At 42.2% G+C, this 24,789-nt stretch overlaps 1 protein-coding gene across 1 annotated transcript in view; it reads right to left on the bottom strand.

Moving 5' to 3' along the window:
• LOC124776440 (low density lipoprotein receptor adapter protein 1-like) overlaps positions 1-24,789 on the bottom strand; it is a 197,963-nt gene that overhangs the window by 55,795 nt on the left and 117,379 nt on the right. The gene's annotated exons all lie outside the window — the stretch shown is intronic.

A 24,789-nucleotide genomic window follows, 5' to 3' on the forward strand; every position in this document is an offset into this window, starting at 1 on the left:
ACACATCCACGCCCGAGGCAGGATTCGAACCTGCGACCGAAGCGGTCACGCGGTTCCAGACTGTAGCGCCTAGAACCGCTCGGCCACACCGGCCGGCGCAGTGCTAGTGGTGTTGATACAGAGCAGAGCAATAGCAACAATAAACAAAGCAAACATTGCATTATATCTACAACAATAGTTGTCGATGTTGACATTTCATCAAAAAGGCATCCGAGGAATTTTGCAGAACGAGAAAGAAGTGGCAGATGAACTATTACCGTTTCTGCTAGCTGATTCAGCGGAATGTATGGTGTACACGCTCGGCTATGTGGACAATGTACATGAGGAGTACAATGATGACGATACGCGCTCAACAAGTGAAAGTGATATTGAAACAGTTGTCAAGCCATGAAGTTCATCATCCTTGTTGGACAGGGAGCCACAGATGCCGTCTCCAATGAAATGTAGTAAAAGACAATCATTGTCCAAGGAGCAGATACTAAACATAATTACCTACATTGAAGATCAACCGCAGCATATTAAAAAAAAAAAAAGCATTATGAACAGATTTCGAATAAATCCGCAGCAGTATGACCGTGTAGTGCATAAGAAAACCAACGGCATTCAAGACAAGACAAAAACTGGTATTTGCCGCGTTTCATACATGCTCGATACCACTTACAGAATGTGCACGATAGTGATCTACTAAATTATGCACACCAAACTGAGCGCTACATATATTGCAGTGATTTTAAGTGAAAGCAGTGGATGGTAGCATAACTTCAAACAGTGCTACAGAATTGGAAGACGTAAGATAACTAAATTTCAAACAATTTTTCAACTTGACGGTGCGCAGAAAACTGCGAAATCGGCCCGAAAATGTATAGAATAGATAAACTTATCCCATCGTTCAGTAGAGAATTTGTTTTCGACTCCAACCAATCGGGATTAGAAGAGGAAAAGGATATGAAAAGAACCCTGGAAATTAGAAGTACCAAAATAGTTGTATGAAGATCAACTAACGTCAATGCCTTATCCCATTCGTATACAATTATGCCCATTGTTAACCTGGATGGTAAATTGGCTGGAAATTTATTTATTGTGGTTCGAGAAGTTGGAAGTGTTCAGCCCCTTACGATTCTTTCTCTAGCGCGTGATCTTGCAAGGGCAGCAGAGTATATTTACATCACAGCAAGCAAGAGTGGGAAAATGGACTGAAGAGAACTACATCTATGGTATGAGTACTGCTTTTGGCCAATAGCTGGTAAAAATAATTTGCTTTTGCTTTACTCCTGATCTGCGTATAAAAATCATATTCTTCTAGAGCAAACTATCTCTCCGGAAAAGTGTGACATTGCAATTCATACCACCTGGAACCAGTGGACAAATTCAGCCTCTGGATGTTTGTTTTTTCCGTGCTTATAAAACATATTATCGCACTATCTGCAGATACGCCTTACAGGGTAGCCAGTTTCACGATAAGCTCCACGACAGACTGTTTTGCATTCGGTTGCAAGACATCATATTCCATCAGTTCTCATCATCCTGTTAGGCTGATATGATTCTACTTGAATTCTTTAAGAGTGGATACCTAGCTGAACGTCGTGCACGGTTCATAACTCCCGAGGAGTTCGCCTTCGATCTTGACGGTGCGAACCTTTGTGATCACTGTGGCGCGCCATTTTTCATTCGGTGTTCATGGTGCAAGTTAATAGTTTGTTTTGAACATTTCTTGAATGTCGATGAGGTTCATTTTGTGAAGTGTAATACATACATCTCATAGAAGGCTGACCTCAGCACCTCCAAGCACTCATTTTCTGTCGCCATCCTGATGCACATTGTGTCATTAGCCGCTAATATTTTTCCTGTCATAATTGTTAACACAACACTTTCACATGAGCCTTACTAAAAACTGAGCTTGCGACCCCTACACTGAGGGGGTTCCTGTGAGTATTAGTAAAAAGACGCCATAATGCCCTAGAAATCAATAACAAATACAGTTTCGCAGTAATAAGTGGGGATCGCGTTGTACCCCAATCAACCCCATAAGTTTTCAAAAGGTATAAATAGCAATTCTAAATCGTAATGGTGTCGATCTTAAGGGTCGGTCGATCTGTGGTCCCTGCCGGTAGCAGACAAATACTTGAGGAGCGTCCTACCTCAAAGTCAGACACAATGTAATTGAAATGTTCAACTTTAAATGGTTCCGTCTATAATATGTGCGCGGGTAAAGTCAAGCGAAGAATTTCGTATTCCTTTTCAGCTGTGTAATGATGATAACCCTATTATGTTGTGATGTAGCTGATATTGAACTGCTGTCGACACAATGTATCGGTTCCTGGACTTGTAAAAAGAATAGCACCTCCCTCCTGCAACACATTACTGCGGATGAATATTCTAACTCTGTTTAGTTGTTCCCGGCAGTAGTTGCAGATGGAACTCTGCGCTGGGAAAACTTCCAGAGTAAACCTGCACTCAGTGGTTCACTAATAGTTGGGGGAGATGCCTGCTTACCTTATCTTATTTGTCTTGTCAACATATATAAACTGAAGTCCCCTGCTCGGTCCTGTCTGTATGTTTGGTGTAACCTCGGGAACTACTGTCAGGTTTTTGATCTAGTATTGATTATTAGATTGATTCATAAGGAGAGTTCGTGTTCACAATTTATAAATATTTCCTGGAAATTAGCTGAGCTATCATGAATTAAAATCTGTCGCCGCTGTGAAAACAATGAAATTGCTATCTAGTAGAACAGGCGCCGCAACTCTAGAAAGCAGTAAAGGTTGAGCACTCTTTGGGCAAGGTCTGGTGGTCTATTGGTAAAGCATGAACTTGGAAATATATATGCTGCGGGATCGAATCCTGCTTTTCAGTCTGTCTTCTAACCCAGCATTCAACTCCAAATAATGTGGAGATTCACCAGAAACGACATGTGGTTCGGATTCCACTTTAAACCGTAGGTCACTTTACCAGTTTGGGTAAATAGAATAGAGATACGCTAGTCTCCATAGTGGTGTCCAATGGATAAACCTGTACCAGGCCATTGAGCCACACTAAATTACTATTACCATGATTTATACATATCTTCTTCATCTATACATTTTATAAATTAAACTCTCCCGCCACGTTTTTCTATCTGTATGTGGAGGGTCAGCTCAGGAACCATTCTAGCGTCTGGGAGGAAGTATAATGTGTAGCTGACTCTTCCTGGCACATACACACTCGCACTTCTAACGGCCAATCTTTCCATGGTGCACAATCACTCTCTTGTGGCTTCTGCCACAATAGCTGGAGGAGCATCCCTGTCTCTCTCTCGTGCCACTAAACAGACCCGTGAAGCGAATTTTTGTGTCCTGTCGTAGGAATGAGCAAAGGTAAAAGTGTGCAGTGGTGGCTTTAGTAACTCACAACGAGGAGGTGCCAATGTCATGGCTACTCACCAGTTATTGTCTTCCAGCATCGAATTGGTGAGGCGTTTGGTACACCGGGGCCCGTCTATCGGCTGTTACAATCATCGATAATCGATGGCGGCCTATGTCACTGAAAACTCGTTGCCCATCCCAGTTGACCCTAGCACTGGCGGCTCTCTCTTCATTATAGGTACATAGTGGCCTTCCTCATGGTGTCGCCCGAGATGCCCAGGGCTTTCATCATGACTTTACAGGTGCTGCACGAAAACTAAAAGACCTTACTTCCGTATGTCACACACCTATCTGTTTCTTCTCATAGATTATTAATTGATTTAATGACACTCGCACCCGTGGAGGTCTTAGAATAAAGCGAAAAGCCAACGAGAAGTCGTAGACTATCGATGTTATTTTCGTCACAGCCCGTCTTTGCCTTATACATATTTATATTTGACAACGAACTACAGGTTCAAATGTGAAAGCCTTTACTCTATGAAAACAAATAGATGGGTTGTGACATATGGAAGTTTGGGTCGATCCAGGAAGTGTGCTCGGATGCCTAAGTGATAAGGCGACAGCTTGCGATAATCGGGAAATCCGGACTCGATTTCCGATCCAGCACAAATTTTTACATGCTCTTTAGGTAGTACATCTATACCCTCTGAGGTGGACAGGCGCATGCGCAACGGTGATATTGCATAGACGCCCTCTGTCAGAACGCAAGCTGGCGGAGTTAAATTTCAGTTGTCAAAGTAGTAAAATTAACTGTCGCTGGACGTGTCATAATAAAGTTCTCAAAGTAATAAAATTAGCTGTAGCTGGACGTGTCATTAGGCTTAACAATTTGTCTTTCTGAACATATCAGAGGAAGCACCGGATTACCAAGCCGTACCAGACAGACAGCCGCCCTCACTATTAATAAGATCTTCTACCAAACGTATTCTTACAAATTTCTTAATAACTGAATGCAGAATAATCCATAGTACGTCTTGTGGACATACAGCATTGGGCTATGACTGACTTACTGCGAAGCAAAAGGCGAGTGTGGCGCTCATGTTCCATGTATTTTTCATGTACTATGTACGTGGTCGTACCAATGTAGGGTTTGCCACATTGGCATGGCATTCTCTAGACCCAACCTTTCGCCTAACCAGATCATCCTCTGCCGAGCCGAGAAGAGCATGCGTTTTTGTAGGTGGCCGGAAGATTATTTTAACTTGATGTTTCTTAAGGATTTTGCCTAATTTAGATGAAATCTTTTACGTGTAACGACTAGTCCAGAAATATTAATTTGATTGTTTTGACATCCAAATTTTAAATCTGGAGGCCCACAGTTCGACAGACGGCATGCACGCAATATCACCATTAAGCATGTGCCTGGACGGAATAGAAGGAGCAATATTCCACGCATGACGCTGAACTTGACAAAGGGCGGTCATCGTCTTAAAATGAATGAGCATGAACCACCACGTCAATTTTCTGTATAAAGTCAGCGACGTGCGCCAGTAGTCTCCGGTGTAAACACACCTGAAGATGGCTCAGTAGTTTTAAGCCGAAACATCGTGGCAAAATGTCGGCGTCATCTAGGTGCTAGCTGGAACCTCGTGAAATACTCATTACGCTGTTCGCAGGTGTTTATTGCTATCGCCTTTGTGAACTGTAGAAACAGTAAGACACTGAAATAGTTTGTGTCTTCCTTGGAGAAATATAGCTGTAGGTGAACGATGGGGTTTCAGTAGTCACACCAAGTGGAAAAAGTAGTACTACACAGAATCTTTAACAGTAGGTCTCTTCATCATTGGCATAACTTGTAACCTCCCCCCTCACTTATCGACCTTAATGACAGTGAAAAATGAAACCGCGTGTACCTAATGGGAGTTTTGGAAAAGCAATCGTCACCGAAGTTAATCTGTCGGTAAAGAGGGAGGAAAGGGTTACATCTAAATGAAAGGAAATGTGCTAATGAAACTGGTGGAAATTAATTTTGAAAAGGGGTAAAGTTAATAAAGAAAGTAAATGTGCAGCCGTTACATTAACAATTAACTAGCGGTAATTAGGTATTTGAGATTTGGAGAAATCACGGTCGCCAGTCCTAAGGACAATTACTATAGTAACTGAAAAAGAAAGATTATTACACATATAATTAGCACTAGAAGCGTGGCAACTGAAGGTTGACACGTGTAGTGTGAAAACTGAAAGTTTGTCAGAAGTAATAAATTTCGCTACACCCTGACTTAATTTAGCAAAAGAATTAATAAAACCGGAAAATCGAAAGTTAATTTAGTGACTGAAGTTAATAGTGAGCTTTCTTTCTGAAGCACATCGAAATCCAGTAAAATACGGTTAGTCTTGGACTACCTCAACAATCATTTCAAAAGCAACTTGACTCTACGCAATTTAGAAACAAGAGATTTAACTTTGAACTTGAACTAAATGATTCTGAACTATTAACAATAGTAAAATTTAGTACGTACCAAGCTGAGCTGCAGTCACAGGTAAGCTAAAATATGCTAACAAAACTCGCACTCTAAATTTGTGCTCGTGTAACCTAAATATTGTAGCCAGCTACTGAACTTTGAAATTAAAGCAGTGAAATCTAATTATATTATTTTAATGCTGGCGTTTGAATTTCAACGACACTCGGGTTCATTTCGGAAAAGGAAGGGACCCTGCTTGGCAATGCAATTGGGACAATGAGCAACAAAGGTTCATGCTAAGTTGCTGTAATATTGCGAGGCAAATGGAACAATTTGAAAAGCTGAGGTCTGCCATACAGTTCTGAAACTTTACGTGCTTTTAGTCTTCCTTGTTGGTTGATTGAAGGTTTGAAGCCGTCGATCGAGGAGGTGGCGACAGTCACTCATTGTCGGCCGTCGCTGTTGCAGAAGCTGGATGTTGGCGCGCCTTCTTCTCGACACGGTCACCAGGCGAAACGGGCTCTTGATGTGCGCCAGCTAATGCTTCCCGTCCGCGACACCATGTCAGAAACTATCATCGCGAGTCGAGCGCAATTACATGCTGCCAAACCCCGAAAGCGCGGCAACTCGCGGGAGCGTCACACAACACCTGCTCCACTCGCTACTCCCGCCAGACTCCCCCCGTTCTGCCCGCGCTCCACGCGGCAGAGTTAACACTACCAAAGATCCTACACACTTTGAGTCTTCACACGACCTATCGATGTAATCGTTCGATAGCAGTTTTCCCTAGGCAAGACCCAGCGTAAAAATACAAATAATATTTACGAAACAAACCAATTATACATCAACATAAATGCATAAATATATATATACAAACAGTAAAACAATTACAATATATAATGAGACAGAAATGTCATATCTTGAGGTAACAAAACAAGGAAAAAAAATAATAGTACAATAGATGGAAATAGGAGGATATGCATTTCCGGCGTTACACGTGCCCCACATTGTCTGAGGAAGTTCGTGTAACGTAAACAGACTCAGAAAATGTCCCAAAAAAGAAACAGCGGAAATGCATATGCTCAAAACATCAACAAAATTTAGCATTCGTCTAATTAAGCATAAATAAATTTTTTAGACCATAATAATTGAGTGGAGACACTCCTAATCGTATTCCACTCTGTCATCTAGCACAAAATAAAACAGGTTGACAACATATCAAAATTCATAGAAAACATAGAAAATGGTTTAGCTATTCCAAAATCATTAAAATTCCTAACAGTATCAAGAAATGGAATACTTTTTACAAAATTAATCAGAGTACATGGTCATAAAAACAGGTAGATCAAAATACGCAAATTAATAATTAATTACTTAGAATACACATTTTTACATAACCCTTTCATAATTAATATTCTCGTCATGGGAGTCCATTAAACGCTAAACAAGAAAACAACACACATCAGATCGAAAAAACCATAAATATTGACAGTAGAATTCTTTCAGCTGTCCAGGAAGAAAAACAATTCCGCCTTCCGTACTCGCAAGTACAAAGAATGCCGACAGCGGCCCAAGAGCCAACAGCGGCACAAGAGCCGACAGCGGCTCGCCTCGCCAGTATTGTTGCGCCCGCGTGTGCGGCACGCTTGATCTCACTCGCCCTTGTGACGGCGTTTCCAGAACGTCCGTTTCACTGAATTCTTTAGGAAAAACTCACTCCCGAGTAATCTCAAGGAGTCCCTTAATACTATCACAGTGGATAACTCAACACTGTCCATCATCACACGCATGTACTAGCCTGAAACTTAAAACAGCGTCTAAGTACATCGGCAATGACTAGTAAATCACATATTTATGAAATCTTACAGCTATTTACAAAATCATATTTACATTCCTTAATCTACTGTGACTCAGCTGAAAACTTAAACTAGCAGCTTGGATTTTTCAGTTGATTAGATCATGATTAAATTGATTAAAATTAAATTGATTAATCAAAATTAATTACTTATTAATTACAACTTCTTTAATGACCTTGGTCAGTCAAAAGCATGGCAATCTAGCAAATCGTTAAATCTTACACTCTATTTTACATACTGTATAAATTACCCATTGTGTGGTATTAATCGATCCTAGGTTGGTACAATTTCAAGTCTACAATATTCCGTAAGCATTTGTGTGAGGCATACCAATGACTTTATATGGTCCATTATAAACAAACTTAAATTTAGAGATTTCATTGTCTATCTCGCTCGATTTCTCATGAGCTTTTACAAGTACTAAGTCTCCGATCGCAAACTTAGCAAAACGCGCTTTAGCGTCATGACGACGTATGCGAGCATCGGCTTTAAGCTTCATTACTTCTCGCAAACGATCTTTTTTCACACCAATACTAATGTCAATCCGTGGGGGGAATTTGATTATCTCTTCCACTAAACTTTCTACACTTTTGTCAATGCCGAGATTCCTCACTTTACGGCAGTTCAAATTCATACCTACATCAATACCATCCGGCCAGTTAACAATGTGTATAGGCTGGTATTGCCTATGCACACCGTCTCCTGCCTCGTCAAAACTAACTACTATTGTTTTATCTTGGGACGTACATGGCAACGTTTTGCTTTCGCAGTTAATCACTGCACGGTACTTTAATAGCCAATCTAACCCGATAATTACTTCCGTAGTTAAGTCTGGCACGACGACAAACTCTTGTTCAAATCGTGCCCCACATATCTCGAAGTTGACAAAAATCCGTTTTGTGACCGGTTTACTGGCCTTCCCAGTAGCACCGATAATTTTCACTCCTGTTACTGGCATAACTACGATGCCAGGTCTGTCTTTCAGTAACTCAAATATTTTCCCAGATACAGCACTCAATTCTGCACCGGTGTCAATCAACACGTTTAGTTGTAGGTCGTGCATATTAACAGACACTACTATCTGTCTACACTTGTCCTCAATTGTTTCTTTATTTTGCCACAGTAAATCCTCGTCTATATCCAGGTCATTCCAGAAAAAACCATCCGGCTTTGATCCTAAATCCGGCTTATCTGGCGGCTTTTTCAGCCTCTGTTCACATACAGTTTTAATTTCAACACGTCTGTCCTGAGGCTTAGTCTGTAGCTTCGCCTCCAATACCGAAACCTTTTCCTGTAACTCGTCAACTAGTGAGTGTTGCTTTGCTATCAATTCACTAATTGTCACCTTCGTTGATTCCACTTTGGTCAGATTGATCTCATCTGCCAATCTACCTGGAGGAATGTGTCCAGTAGCATCTAAAATTACTTCCTCTGGATCTGCGCAACCCACACTGCTATCGTCTGACTGTATAATGTCAGCTCTAACCTCATACACGCTGTAATCTATGTGCTTTTCTACCAATCGTGTCCGGCTATCACTAAAATTTTCGTAATCTTTCTCCTTAATACTCTCGCAATGTTTAAACTGGAGGTTTGCGTCGGATGGGTCGGCTACTTCTACCACTATAACTTTCGGTAAAGTCTGCCGGTTAGGGCCAGAACTTTCCGTTACTACTTCAACATCTAACTCCTGCGGGACGAAACACGACGAATCTTGCTCGTGCTCCCCATTAACATTAACTATTTCTGGTAAAGTCTGCCGGTTAGGGCCAGAACTTTCCATCACTTCACAAATACTATCTTCCTGTGGGACGAGACGCGGCAAATCCTGCCCGCGCTCCCTATAAACACTCCTCCCGTACAGGCCCCTATAATCTCTTAGTTCGTCGTATAAGCGACCGAACTGCCTTAACCAGACCTCATCCCCCTCTGCATCCCTTCGCTCGATGACGGACGTTTTATCCGACATCTGATCTTCTCTCAACAATTGCGAATCATTCTTAAACTCAATCTCCAGTTCCGCTGTGGGTATTACAGCTGCCACTTTATAGTCGATTTCCGGAACACTACTTAAATTGTTCTCACTGACAGTGAATGTATTTTCTACTGCCGTGTCTATAGCTGATCTACTACCTGTGGGCGCACTCCTTTCTCCTAATACTGGCACACTCTCCCGCCGTTGATTATTCCATACGGAATTTTCATAACGACGACACCTGGGTTTTCTCCTGTTATTGGGCCGCCAAAATTTCTCCACGCCCGGTCGGCCCCTCACCGGCGCGGCTAATGGTTTCCCTGTCTCGTCCCAGCAGATACGCTCCCCGGATACTGCTGATGCGGCTGGTCACACCCTCTGGCGTTATTACTATTCTGCGCAGCCCGTATCATGCTAGTATGATACTGGTTTCCGTCATTCCGGTTATTATTTGCATTGTACCGATTGTCATTACGGTCCGAACCATTATTGTTATTGCTGCCATGGTTGTGGTATGCATTATTTCCATGGTTATCGTTGTTGTGGTTGCTGTGGTACCCGTTGTTGTTACCACGGCCTCTACCACTGTCGCGATTATTGCGCCAATTGTCCTCGTCCTCAACTCTTTCCAGGAAATCATTGACTGTCCTATAATTGCTTCCTACGTAGCGTTTTGTATCATCTGGAAGCTTCTTGTAGAGTTCCCAGACTATTTCGGATTCCGTGCGGCGATCACGCAAATATTCCAACTTGCGGATCCAGCCCTCACAAAACTCCCTCATCGAACCGCGCGAATTCGCATCGAAAGGCCTCGATACGACAAATTCGCGCCAGACACTTTGCTGTTTTTGCTCCGACCAGTATTCAGCCAGAAACAAATTTTTAAACTCGTCAAAAGTCAGGTTCGTAATGTTGAGGTTTAAGCCCCAACGCTTGGCATCACCAGCCAGCACATCAATAACCGCATTAATTTTTCTCTCATTAGTCCATGATCTGGGTAAAACTCTTTCACAATTTTTAATGAAATCCGTCGCGTGTATACCGCCTTTTTTCAAGGGGTCGAACCGCTCCTCTTTCGTCAACAATTCCGAACTATGTGCACAGATTGGCACATAGCTCTGTTTTTCGTCAAGTTTCTTTTCTAATTCCGACACTCTCGTAATTACTTGGCAAGTGGTTGTCGCAAGCGTTTCCACTTCCCTCTTTTTCTCTTCGCAGGTATTAGCCTGCTCCCTCACTTTAGTGTCTACTTCGGACACTAAAGCCTTTAAAGTTTCCACCTTCTGTTGATCCTCTTTTTTCACTAATTGAATTTGTTCCGTCACCTTATTCTCGATGATCGGAGCAAGTGCTTCTCCTACACTTTTCTCGATTCTGCTAATTTCGGAATCAAAACGAGTATTTATGCTCGCAATTTCCGCCTGAACGCCTATCATTTCCTGTTTAAGATTACCGATTTCGGTATTAATTACAACAATATCTTCTTTGATTTTATCAACTTTTGTATTAACAACTCCAACATTGTTGTTAACAACATTAATAGCTTTGTTCTGATTGTCTAGCTTTCGTTCAATCTTTTCAGACTGAGCTTCTTGCTTGGCAGACAGAGCTATAATTTCTGCCGATTGACTCTTGATTTCATTAATCAAAACATTCAATAAATCAGTTAAATTCCCGGAGACTACCGGTTTTACTTCCGTAGCTGGTTCCTCTATACATGTTCCCCCGTATTCATCATCAAGGGGTACAGATTTGATTTTCGCTTCCGATTCCGAAACATTTTCTAAAGTTTGGAATTCCATTTCTGCTCTTTGTTGCGTTTCGGCGGTCGCGTCTTTCATGCTAGCCGCCTGCCCCTGAACAATGGGAACCGCCGTGCGCGTTTCCCACTGTTCGACCGATTGTTCCGTATCCAAGTCTACCAAATTTTGGTAATTGTTGCCTTCACTCATTTTAATAATTTTCAATATAAATGACAAATCTCAAATGTAATTAGGATTACTCCCACTACTTATTCTCGCTGACGTAACGGCCTGTACGTAACCAGTACTTTGTTACGACATTTGCACCAAAGAAAATTCGTGTCCAGAACAACCTCAAATCTGAAGATTGTCCTGTCACCAGGTCGCCACGTGTAACCTCCCCCCTCACTTATCGACCTTAATGACAGTGAAAAATGAAACCGCGTGTACCTAATGGGAGTTTTGGAAAAGCAATCGTCACCGAAGTTAACCTGTCGGTAAAGAGGGAGGAAAGGGTTACATCTAAATGAAAGGAAATGTGCTAATGAAACTGGTGGAAATTAATTTTGAAAAGGGGTAAAGTTAATAAAGAAAGTAAATGTGCAGCCGTTACATTAACAATTAACTAGCGGTAATTAGGTATTTGAGATTTGGAGAAATCACGGTCGCCAGTCCTAAGGACAATTACTATAGTAACTGAAAAAGAAAGATTATTACACATATAATTAGCACTAGAAGCGTGGCAACTGAAGGTTGACACGTGTAGTGTGAAAACTGAAAGTTTGTCAGAAGTAATAAATTTCGCTACACCCTGACTTAATTTAGCAAAAGAATTAATAAAACCGGAAAATCGAAAGTTAATTTAGTGACTGAAGTTAATAGTGAGCTTTCTTTCTGAAGCACATCGAAATCCAGTAAAATACGGTTAGTCTTGGACTACCTCAACAATCATTTCAAAAGCAACTTGACTCTACGCAATTTAGAAACAAGAGATTTAACTTTGAACTTGAACTAAATGATTCTGAACTATTAACAATAGTAAAATTTAGTACGTACCAAGCTGAGCTGCAGTCACAGGTAAGCTAAAATATGCTAACAAAACTCGCACTCTAAATTTGTGCTCGTGTAACCTAAATATTGTAGCCAGCTACTGAACTTTGAAATTAAAGCAGTGAAATCTAATTATATTATTTTAATGCTGGCGTTTGAATTTCAACGACACTCGGGTTCATTTCGGAAAAGGAAGGGACCCTGCTTGGCAATGCAATTGGGACAATGAGCAACAAAGGTTCATGCTAAGTTGCTGTAATATTGCGAGGCAAATGGAACAATTTGAAAAGCTGAGGTCTGCCATACAGTTCTGAAACTTTACGTGCTTTTAGTCTTCCTTGTTGGTTGATTGAAGGTTTGAAGCCGTCGATCGAGGAGGTGGCGACAGTCACTCATTGTCGGCCGTCGCTGTTGCAGAAGCTGGATGTTGGCGCGCCTTCTTCTCGACACGGTCACCAGGCGAAACGGGCTCTTGATGTGCGCCAGCTAATGCTTCCCGTCCGCGACACCATGTCAGAAACTATCATCGCGAGTCGAGCGCAATTACATGCTGCCAAACCCCGAAAGCGCGGCAACTCGCGGGAGCGTCACACAACACCTGCTCCATTCGCTACTCCCGCCAGACTCCCCCCGTTCTGCCCGCGCTCCACGCGGCAGAGTTAACACTACCAAAGATCCTACACACTTTGAGTCTTCACACGACCTATCGATGTAATCGTTCGATAGCAGTTTTCCCTAGGCAAGACCCAGCGTAAAAATACAAATAATATTTACGAAACAAACCAATTATACATCAACATAAATGCATAAATATATATATACAAACAGTAAAACAATTACAATATATAATGAGACAGAAATGTCATATCTTGAGGTAACAAAACAAGGAAAAAAAATAATAGTACAATAGATGGAAATAGGAGGATATGCATTTCCGGCGTTACAAACTGAACTGGCGCTAAGGATAAATTTCTACTTTGCCTCTCCCGCTTCCTCCCACCCAATTTCTGAGCCCCTGCCGACATCAGCTCATTTTTTGTTTAGTCCTGGACGTTTCTTGACCTTAAATTACATTTTCCGTGAGACATTATAAGTCTCTAATTTATCTACGATAACGTTGGAAGCTGAAGAAGTGAATTAAAATTTGTGCTGCAGCCGGGACATTTTTTGCTTTTAAATCTCATGTTTGTTCGCTTTCGTTCGTTGCATCACATCGGGGCGGACGTCGTAAGACACCCTTTTTTTAAAGTTCGTTGTTGATCGATTAACTCAGTTTTTTTTATTACAGAGGGCAGCTAACCCTCTGACCGAACACGCTGAGCTACCGTGCCGGCATATAGCTGCACGAACTACTCAAGTCAAATACCCTCCCCAACACAAACTCCAATTCACATCTCCTCTTGTATTGTCACTATTACCAGGGCTCTCCGACATTGGAATAGCACCCCAGCATTGGACATAATGGGGAAGTGCTGTACTACATGTGATCGTATAGATCTTAAATTAAATTTTCCGTGATTAATTTAAGATCTATACCATCACATGTAGTACAATTCTTCACCATTACGTCCAATACTGGGGTGTTATTCCAATGTTGGAGAGCCCTGGTAATAGTGATAATATAAGGGGAGGTGTGAATTGGAGTTTGTTTTGGGGAGGGTTGTTGACTTGGGTAGTTCGTGCAGCTATGTTGACCATAATGTTGTGGTGGTGTAATGGTCAGCATATCTGCCTAGCCGGCACAGTAGCTCAGCGTGTTCGGTCAGAAGGGTTAACTACCCTCTGTAGCAAAAAAACTGAGTGAAAAAAAATAAGCAAGGAGACCTGGGTTCGAGTCCCGGCCGCAGCACAAATTTTAATTCACTTCTTCAGCTTCCAACGTTATCGAGATAAGAATGACATGAAATGTAAGCACAGAATGGCTTGCCATAAAGGGTGACGAAGCGGGGCGTCTTCGCTGGTTATCGGTGTTCAGTTCGAAATGGGACTCATCACTGAAAATTCTTCTCTATTATGAGATTCCAGGCCGAAGACGTTTGGAGACGTCCTGGGCAGTGGTGGGATTCCAACCTGACTGTCGCTTGCCATAAGGCCCGACAACCGTGAGTGATGGTCTGGGATGCTATTTATTATCATAGCAGGATCCCCTTTGGTCGTGGAGAATGTCAAATCAAACACCTTTCAGCCGTCTAAATTTCCAGTGGACTAGGTTTGAATGTTAGTCTAACAGTTGGGAGGTGACTTTTGAAGTGATCGCTGTCTCAAGTAGAAATCTGCAAATACCAGACACTGAATGTTGGCCCCTATTTTGACTGGACCAAAGGTGGGAATCTCCCTATACCTCGGTCAGGAGGCCTGAAGATGGCGTAATATACCGCCGAAACTGGTAGCCAAATAAAATAACAATGTGGAAATTTAGACGTCTGAAACGTGTTTGATTTGACACTTTGTACTGAACAGCCGAGGTCCCGCAACCATCTGGGAAAAGATGGACATAGAGAGACCTTTTGGTTGTCATCTGCGACACCTTTACAGCATAGCGATACGTGTACGATATTCTACGCTCTGTTTCATGCCTTTATGGCAAGCCATCCTGGGCTTACATTTCAGCAAGATGATGACCGCCCGCACACGGCGAGAGTTTCCACTGCTTGCTTTTGTGATTGCCAAACCCTACCTTGGCCAGCAAAGTGGCCAGATCTCTCCCCAACTGAGAAAGTTTGGAGCATTATGGGCAAAGCCTTCTAGCCAGCTCGCGATTTTGACAATCAAACGCACCATTTAGACAAGATTTGGCACGATATCTCTCAGGAGAACATCCAACGACTTTATCAATCAATGCTAAGGTGAATAACTGCTCGTATAAAGGCCACAGATGGACCAAAGAGTTGTTGACTTGCTCAATATGTGAAGCTCTTTGTCTTGAATAAATCATCCAACTTTTCTGACAGGCCACTGCCGTAGTAATACCTGTCAGGCACCTCCCCTTTCATTTTGTTTTGGCGATTATCATAGTTTCATTCGCCCTTGGTGTATCTATATTCTCCCTGACTGATATTAACCTGATGGACTATTAGGGTTAGGGTAAACCACTGATTGATCTGACCGTATTTTCCTGACTTGAGTAGCAGTAGTAGAATTAAACTCGGCTATAGAGACAGAGGTTTGGACGCTGGAGGTGACCACTGCATTAGGGACAGCTTTAGAGCTTTCCCCGAGCAGCAAGCGAATTCGAGGTTTCTTTTTGTAATCACCGAAGCGGGCCGTGGGCATGGCAGGGCAGTTGTTTATGGACCGCCATTCTGGCGGTCAGCCTCGTTCCGCTGTCCGCCAAGCAAGAGGGTGGGAACGCCGTGGCTGAATGCGAAATGACACTTCTTTAGTAACTGGCGTCGCTGGGCATTCTGGCGCCGGTTCAAATTGGGTTCAAGTAGCTCTGAGCACTATGGGACTTAACATCTGAGGTCATCAGTCCCCTAGAACTTAGAACTATTTAAACCTAACTAGCCTAAGGACATCACACACATCCGTGCCCGAGGCAGGATTCGAACCTGCGACCGTAACAGTCGCGCGTTTTCGGACTGAAGCGCCTAGAACCGCTCGGCCACCGCGGCTGGCGCCGGTCTAGCTTCATTTCACTAGGAAGCTTCCCTCATCTTGTGAAATACGCCGGGGGGGTTTGGGCTGCAGGACCTCCAGGCGTCGTGTGCTGCTTTTTTCGGAGAACAGAATGTGTACTGCCCTGAAGTGATTGGCTGAGGAAGATCGGGTCTCCTTGCTAGAAAACATGATTGGCACGGTAACCACTGCTCGGGCATGGTCGGTTTATTTGAGAACATCGGAGGGAACGGGCTTTTTTGGAAGGTTTTGAGTAAAAGGGAGAGACGTGGACTTGCTTCTCGACCGTTGCTGAGTACAATCGCTAGAGGTCTTCCGTTTCTACGGAAAGAGCAGTTAGTTGTAAAGACGTCCGGACACCCGAGCGAAACTTATATTTTCGCGGACATGAGGCCATCACCGGAGGACATGGGGTCATCTCCCGCAGTACGACGCTTCAGCAACGCGCTCACCCCGACAGCATCTCGCCTTTCACCAGCTATATAGGCAACGTTGCGCAGCTTCGGCAAATTCAGAAGCCTATCAAAGGTTTTCACGACCATCTTTTTTCATAGCAGCCTTGTTCTCGCAGTAGTCACTCCCAATGCTTAATTACATTATGACGCGCGAGATCAATCAGTGGAACGATACAGCACAGTGTGCTTGCCTAGATTGCTATCCTTCTACTCACAGTAGCCAGTCTCATCTGCACGTAAATTCCGGGTAGGTTCCCCAAGTCTATTGCCAACCATCCTGAATTCGTGTTAATGAAAATGGTTCAAATGGCTCTGAGCACTATGGGACTTAACTGCTGTGGTCATCAATCCCCCAGAACTTAGAACTACTTAAACCTAACTAAGCTAAGGACATCACACACATCCATGCCCGAGGCAGGATTCGAACCTGCGAGCGTAGCGGTCGCGCGGTTCGAGACTGTAGCGCCTAGAACCGCTCGGCCACTCCGGCCGGCCGTGTTAATGAAATGTTACACAGTTGAAGTTTCTGTTTATATGTTTGTTCTCTCTTGACCTTGGTATTAGATAATAAATCTCTTTGTGATATCGTAGGTCCTTGTTATTAATTTTTCAACGACACCCATTCTCATTCCCTACAATGTCATCTATTTTGTTGTGAGTTTGAAGGAATTTAGTTAATTTTATGACAAGTTAGCCAACTCAGGGGTGATCCACATTGGGGCCACTAGTCAGACTTCATTGCGCTATTGATAACCGCGGCGCCTCTTGGGAGCGGTGGTTACGACTTTGTAGTCGTTTGGCAGACGGCGAACTGCCGCCACCAGTGGCTAGCTTGCAAATGAAACGTTTTCTTCTGCAAACATCACAGCTGCTGATTTCCATCCCATTCGGGTAATTCCTTCGAGGTGTCTTCTCTTTTTCTTTTCTTTCTTTTTCTGAGTGTATTTTGAAAATTTGTTTTGGTCCGTAACACGAAAAAATATATTATTATCTTCTTGGATCACTGGGGAAAATATGCTGCGATTATGCCACAACTCGTGGTCATTTTAATTTATTTCTATTTCAGTACTTTATCTAATATGTTCATTCATCCAACAGTGATGCACTACGTTGTCGGAGAAGAAATGTAGAAGTGTAAGGAACAAAGTTGGATGGCTTTAGTCCGCCCTCAGGTTCACCGTAGATTTCAGGCGCACGAGTGCGCTGCCGGGCAGTTCTACAGGTAGGAGGCGGAAGTTGGCGTCCGCACCTCGGCAGAGGCTGGGAGGAACGCCGCAGGGCCACCGGCGGCCGCTGGCGCTGAGACGTAGCCGTGCTGCGCTGCGCTGGATCGATAGTTCAGTGGCAAGCGGCGGCAGCGGCAGCGGCAGCGGCAGCGGCGTGCCCTCAGCCGCCTCGCCGAGGTAAACACCCGCCTGCGCCGCCTACTTAACTCCGGGAGGGCGTCGGGTACGGTCCATTCAGCTACCTCTCTTCTCTGCCCCTACATGTCCCTGCAGCGATTTTCATTTTCTGTTTTTTAGGCGAAAGGGGAGACGACGTGCGATTCGTTCACGGTGGATTTTTGTGGCGGTCGTTTTCCATTTATGTAATCTACTTCTCTGTGACCTGTTTTCCCAATATTCTTACATTCTTGTTTTATTGTGTGTGTAAAGAAACTATGAATTTTGGCGAAAATGTGAGAACATTAACTTCCTCCGACGTAAACGCTTACAAGATGTACTATAAAATTAATAATCGCTCGGATTAACATACGCTATATATTATAATCATTATACATGTACTCTATGAAGGAGAAAGGATAATTTCGAATGATATGCTGTGCGACAGCGCTCAGTCAGTGTTAGCATACCGCAGACTAAATGCTCGGTCCCAGTCTTAACATATACAATCACGGCACTCGCAACGTGGTGCACCACTGTGAGAATTGTTACCGTCTGACAGTTGGAACAACACTAGCGCCCCTAGCGACGAGAATGTAACCGTAAGATTAACGTTAGGTTTTTAATCAATTTTCTTTTTAATTAACGAAATAGTTATTATATGTTTGCGTTCGAAGCATTAGTAAATTATCGACAGACGTAAATTATCGTGAAATATATGTAAAAAGATACGAATCTCGCTGATTCAGGCCGATATTACAGTATCTTATTTCTTTGACAAAGATCTTCGGCGTGGCGCTAAAAGGAGTATTACACTGTCTTCATATTTTTCGTCAAATTTCAAGATGGCGGACGATAACTTGTTATTATGCGCTGCATTTGCTAGTACCACAATTGCATTGTGTGTGTATTGGGAAAAAAAGGAAACATCCTAGTATGTAGTCCTAGGTATTACGTCGAGATAATAAAACCATTCAGCAAAAATTGTTACGAGAGCTGCAAGTGGAGGAAGTCAATCTTAATGTATAAATTACTTACGAGTGGATGAGAGTGTACTACAGTATTTGCTCAGTAAAGTGGCTTCTCGTATTAAAAAACAAAATACTCTCTTGAGAAATGCTATATGTACAGAAGACAGGAAAACTGTGACACTGCGATTTATTGACACGTGAGAGAGCTACTCTAGTTAACAACGCAGCACTCGAATATCACATTAATCAAAATGATTCCAGAAACATGTGAAGTGGATTATAAAGCACTGAAGGGGGAATATGTGAAGGTAAGTAAATGTTCAGTACACTATATGGACAATAAGAACTATTTTTAATCTTGAATAATTTAATTAATGGAATTAGTGTTCCAACAATTACAAAATTAATAAATAGTACGAAACAGATGAAGCACTTTTTAACTTGTGGAATCCAGAACTCAAAAACAAACAAAGTACAATGGAAAGCTAAGAAATAATTTTTTATTTAAGAGTGTGACCACACCCTCTGTTCCGGCTTGCTGAAGAGCTGCCTGGATGTTTCCAGATGTAGAGGTGGATGGCTATAGCTGTGATTGTGAACCTGAAGTCACCTGCAGCATATTCCTCCTGCCCATCAACACACAATTAATAGCATTGACTGTGCCCCTTGCTCGTCCCCCACCATAGTCGAAGCAAGCTTATTGAAAAAAAAAAAGAGTCGAAGGAACAAACCAACTTTGAAGCCATGTTTACACACTACAGAGGCGTCAAATAGCTGTAGAGACACCAGCTCTCGAAGCGATTACATTTCACATTGCAGTGAACAGAAGACGAACGACTTTTATGATCAAATCTACGTCGAGGCCCTAGATCTCATCATTTTTATTTGACGACAGGCAAGATTTGACGAAGTTCCCTATTACACCATCAAATTTCTTTGACATAAATATTTGACGTATCAGCTTTGACAAAGAAATATGATAGTGTAATACCGGCCTTATTCATGAAGAGATACTTTCGAATATGTGAATTATTACAGCTTATACCGCCGAAATAAACAGAATATAAACTCATATTTCATGTATGAGAAATATACATTTTTGTAGTTGTCTGTTCTTGTTGTGACGGGCACTTTTCTTGACATGTAACAGTTTTGTGTGGAGTCTAATGATTTGCACATTATTACGTTTCATTGGACTTTCCGATGCACGAATATTTTGGTAACTGTGACTATTTTTACTTAAAAAGCGAAAGTGTTGAAGATCCTTGCCGTTTGTGGCTCAGATGTAGCAATAATAGTGGAATTGGTTTCTTCCTTGTTCCACTTTTTGACGTTTTATTTTCATGTCTTTGTGATTTTCACATCAGCTACTGTTGTGGCGGTTTACTTGCTAAGTTAGATAAGGTTGTATTCCATATAAATTTCCTGTGTTCCAAAAACACTAATTTGACAGGAAGTGTAGTGAACAAAATTCATGTCCTTGAGTAGATATACAAGTGTAGTGAACAAAATTCATGTTTTGAGTAGATATACAAAGTCTTTCTGCCAATGTCAGATGTTCTGCTGCTTACTAACTTTTTTCTTTCTTGAAAGAAAACAATATTATTCAATAAACATCTGCAGGTCACAAGAGAATCGTAAATGAACTGTTCTGTAATGTACGTCTCCTAGCTCCCTGGCTCCTTAGGAAGCTAAAGAAACGCAAATGTGGTGTCATTTTTTAGTTATTGCCGATTTTTATGGCACTACATTTGATCTTCAATGCAAAAACTTTGTTATAAATGAATATAAACGATACTGATCGGACTCATCCGATGTCGTATTCAAAAGTGTTTCTTGCTGACCGTTTGGAGCGCTACTGTCTGGGAGTGTAACAAATATGACCGGGAGTATTGCGACTGTCACTACGTTTACATGCGACACATCTTCCGAAAGAAGAAAACCGAATTTCTGAACTCGTTTTTCACTGTCGTATTTACATGTTAAGGTCTGAATCGGATTTGCTAGCCCAGTTAAATATGGCGCCTGGAAAACAGGTGATACAGTTTATGATTGAGTCAGTACATACGCTATTTCTGTTCAGTTAGACGAGGTGTAAGCAGCTCTAGTCTAATATTTTTACTTACCCTTCACTGTATAAAAAGCCACTCCGTTCACATTAGCCGTAATTTTTTAAAAACGAGACGAAACCTGACGGCCCATGCACATTTCAAAACCGGTTGCATTTGCGTGGGAGCGAAAATCAATTGCGGAATTGGAAAACCCGTAACCAGAAGTAGAGTTCCAGTATCGATTTTGAAATGTTTACATGACCACCCAGAAGCCGTATTGAGGAATAGGTTTAGGAAATACGGTTTTGGGAATCCCATGTAAACGGGGTGTGTCTGTGTTAGACCTTGGATACATTGTGCTACTGAAATAGGGCGTTGCACTCTCCGGAAAATGGATAACTCTTATTCCTTGGAACTTTAATATTAGAATGAAGAGAACTGTAATGAAAAAGACTACTACGGTCTGAGGTTTGTGGATTCTATACATATCGGACGCAATCGTCATAATATAACATTGTTGGTAGCCCTCTTAACAGGTTTAAGTGAAAGAATTGCGTCCGATTGTGGGCTAATTTTAGAAAGTTATGGTGACATAAAATGCTTCTCAGGATATGTGGTACTAAATTTCAGGTACGTTTCCAGCGTGTTTCTTAAATTTTCCGCAACCCCAATTTTTTTGTTTATTGATTATACCTACGCATGCTGTCGGATGTGTGAAGGATAACGGGTTCGATAGAATCTGCACCACGGTCTTTGTTTCTTTACAGCAAATCACTTAATTGTGTAATTTCATTTAATAAGTATAACCGTTCACCATCCACGCAGGGAGTCGCAATGGCACAGATGTGGACTCCCTGCTGCTTAGAATCACTAAGCAGAATCATGAATTAAAAATAAACGCTTTTGCATATTAGCGCATTTCAGTTCTGATGCAACACAGCTTCTGTTAACACATGAAATCACATTCACGTGAATAAAAGATATGCAGATGGGTTGTGAATTATAAGAACGAAGTTCAATGGTAGTTTATTGAACTGAAGTGATAAATTTTCCTTGCTGCCCTATTCGCAAAAGAAAGAGTTTTTATGGCACCAAGTTAATTAAAGGACACTTAAATTGCAAATATTCTTTTCGGGTTTGCCACCGGATCGTATTGTGTAACTCGCACAATATTTTATCGATGCAACTGCTTGACATCACCGGGTGATGGTAGTTGCTGCTGTCACTGCTGCAAGGCGCGACTTAAATTGGTACTTCATGCCAGTTGTAACCGAATTAGTTTAACTATTATTGAGAAAATGACGTAGCTTTCACCAACAATATCTCTAAAAATATTCGATCACAGTATTTTACAGGAGCTCCAGAATTTACAGAGTTCCATTTTCAATTACATACGCAACTCGATAACATCTGCGTCAGGTTGCACTAGTTTCTGAAAATAAGAAATAATTATAAAAATAGCGAAGACGCAACATGTTGTCGTCGACATAATTGATGGTTTGCGTTCTTCATTACGAAGTCTGATTTGACGCAGACTCTTCATCTCTGCATAACAATCACAACCTCCATCCACTCGAACGCGTTTATTGCCCAATATTGTGAACTGTGCAATATTACTGACGTTCTTTCTAGACTGGTCAATAATTATGTCAATAATATGGGCAATATTACGGTGGATCGGAATGTTGTGCGCCGCGCGGGATTAGCTGAGCGGTCTGAGGCTCTGCACTCATGGACTGTGCGGCTGGTCCCGGCGGAGGTTCGAGTCCTCCCTCGGGCATGGGTGTGTGTGTTTGTCCTTAGGATAATTTAAGTAGTGTGTAAGTTTAGGGACTGATGACCTTAGCAGTTCAGTCTGTTGTGCGAGAAAGACGCTTGCTGCTGGTATAATTGCTCTACGTTGTTGCAAGCAGAAAAAGAAGGTGCATGAAAAATTGGTTCAAGGAGCGTCAAAGATCACTTCCGGAAACTTGTTGAGAGAATTGGCGTTGAACGAAAGAAAATAGTTATATAAAGTATTGTGTGTTGATGGCGAATCATTACTGGAAATGATTCTCCCAACACTCAGGCACCTGCACCCTCCTTCCATACATACCCCTCCTCCCGGCGTGTAAATTTCTGAGGATGCCCATATCCTCATCATCAAAGAACAAAAAATACAACGAAAGACGCAGTTCCACCAAGTCAGCGCTTATCTATTACGCTACGATACTTTGCTGATAGCAATTCTTTCGAAGACTTGAAATTGACAAGTGCAACTTCACCTTACAGTATTTGGGGCATAGTTCTGGAAACGTGTCACGCTGTAATATGTGTGCAATAAAGCATTATATTCGCTTAAGTAAAGTATCTATATATACTTTTATTCATATCTTTCTATTAATTAAACGTTTTAGCAACATCTTCCTTTGTGGCCGTTTCCTATATCTTCTGAGCAACAAATCATACGATTCATCAGTCTTAACATTTCCGTTTTTGTACTAATCTACCCTAATATCCCACAATGTTGGCAATGATTTTTAGATTTCGGTTTACTCTAATAATAATTTCCTTTCGGCTTCTTTTGAAATTTTCCACACAACAACGACAAAACTAACCCAGTCTAACATCTTTAGTCTGTGTAACACGCGAGAGACTTTCAAGGATATTGTCAGTACTACCCACAGACGGTACAATATATCGGACCAGCGCAAAATATTTCAAAATTATTTGATGTGCTGAATATTACTGCGCAGCCTCTCAATCTCACACCTACACACTCAACATTATCGCGCATCTGAAAATATTGCGCAGTATTATTGGCCGTCTAGGGGGCGCGTAAATGTCCCTCTTCTCTCCCCCCTCCCTCGCACCCCAACATTACCAAGTTTTTAGTTGACGCCACTTCGGCGACTTGCGCGTCGATGGGGATGATATGATGATGAATATAACACAACACCCAGTCCCTGAGCGGAGAAAATCTCCGACCCAGCCGGGAATCGAACAGCTAATCCTTATTTTATCCAAGTAGTGCCATGACATTCTCTTCTCTCTGATTCGATTCAGTACGCCTTCATTGGTTATCTGATCTACTCATCTGATCTTCAGCATTCTGCTGTAGTACCACTTCTCAAAAGCTTCTATTCCCTTTTTGCCCACACGACTTACCGTCCACTTGGCAATTCCATATAAGGCCACACTCCCGACAAAGGAATTGAAGAAACAGCTTCTCAACTCTTTAAACGTCAATTCGACTCGTGACCTGCTTCGGCCTCGCACGGATAGCACCATGTATGTACGACCGGGCGACTTGTCTTACGTAGCGGGTAACAAATTATACAGAATTTAATAACAACACATGGCCAAACTTTCATGTAACATGTTCTTCCTCATGTAAAAAGAAAAGTGTCGGTAGACCACTAGTTCGCGGCAGGCAAAGGTCCCGAGTTCTAGTCTCGGTGCGGCACAAAGTTTTAATCTGCCAGGAAGTTTCATATCAGGGCACACTCCGCTGCAGAGTGAAAAATTCATTCTTGTTGTAAAGAGTTTGCCAACCGATGCGTATCTACAGTTTGATTAGTCGGGAATTCTGTTAAAAAGTGTTCCATGTACTCCGTCGTAACACTTCGTATCGGGAATAAATGGTTCAAATGGCTCTGAGCACTATGGAACTCAACATCTATGGTCTTCAGTCCCCTAGAACTTAGAACTACTTAAACCTAACTAACCTAAGGACATCACACAACATCCAGTCATCACGAGGCAGAGAAAATCCCTGACCCCGCCGGGAGTCGAACCCGGGAACCCGGGCGCTGGAAGCGAGAACGCTACCACACGACCACGAGCTGCGGACGTATCGGGGATACCTTTCGTTTCCGGTCCTATGTTTATTAGGTTTATTTGCATG

The sequence above is a fragment of the Schistocerca piceifrons genome, chromosome 2, assembly GCF_021461385.2.
Source record: "Schistocerca piceifrons isolate TAMUIC-IGC-003096 chromosome 2, iqSchPice1.1, whole genome shotgun sequence".
Lineage (NCBI taxonomy): Eukaryota > Metazoa > Arthropoda > Insecta > Orthoptera > Acrididae > Schistocerca > Schistocerca piceifrons.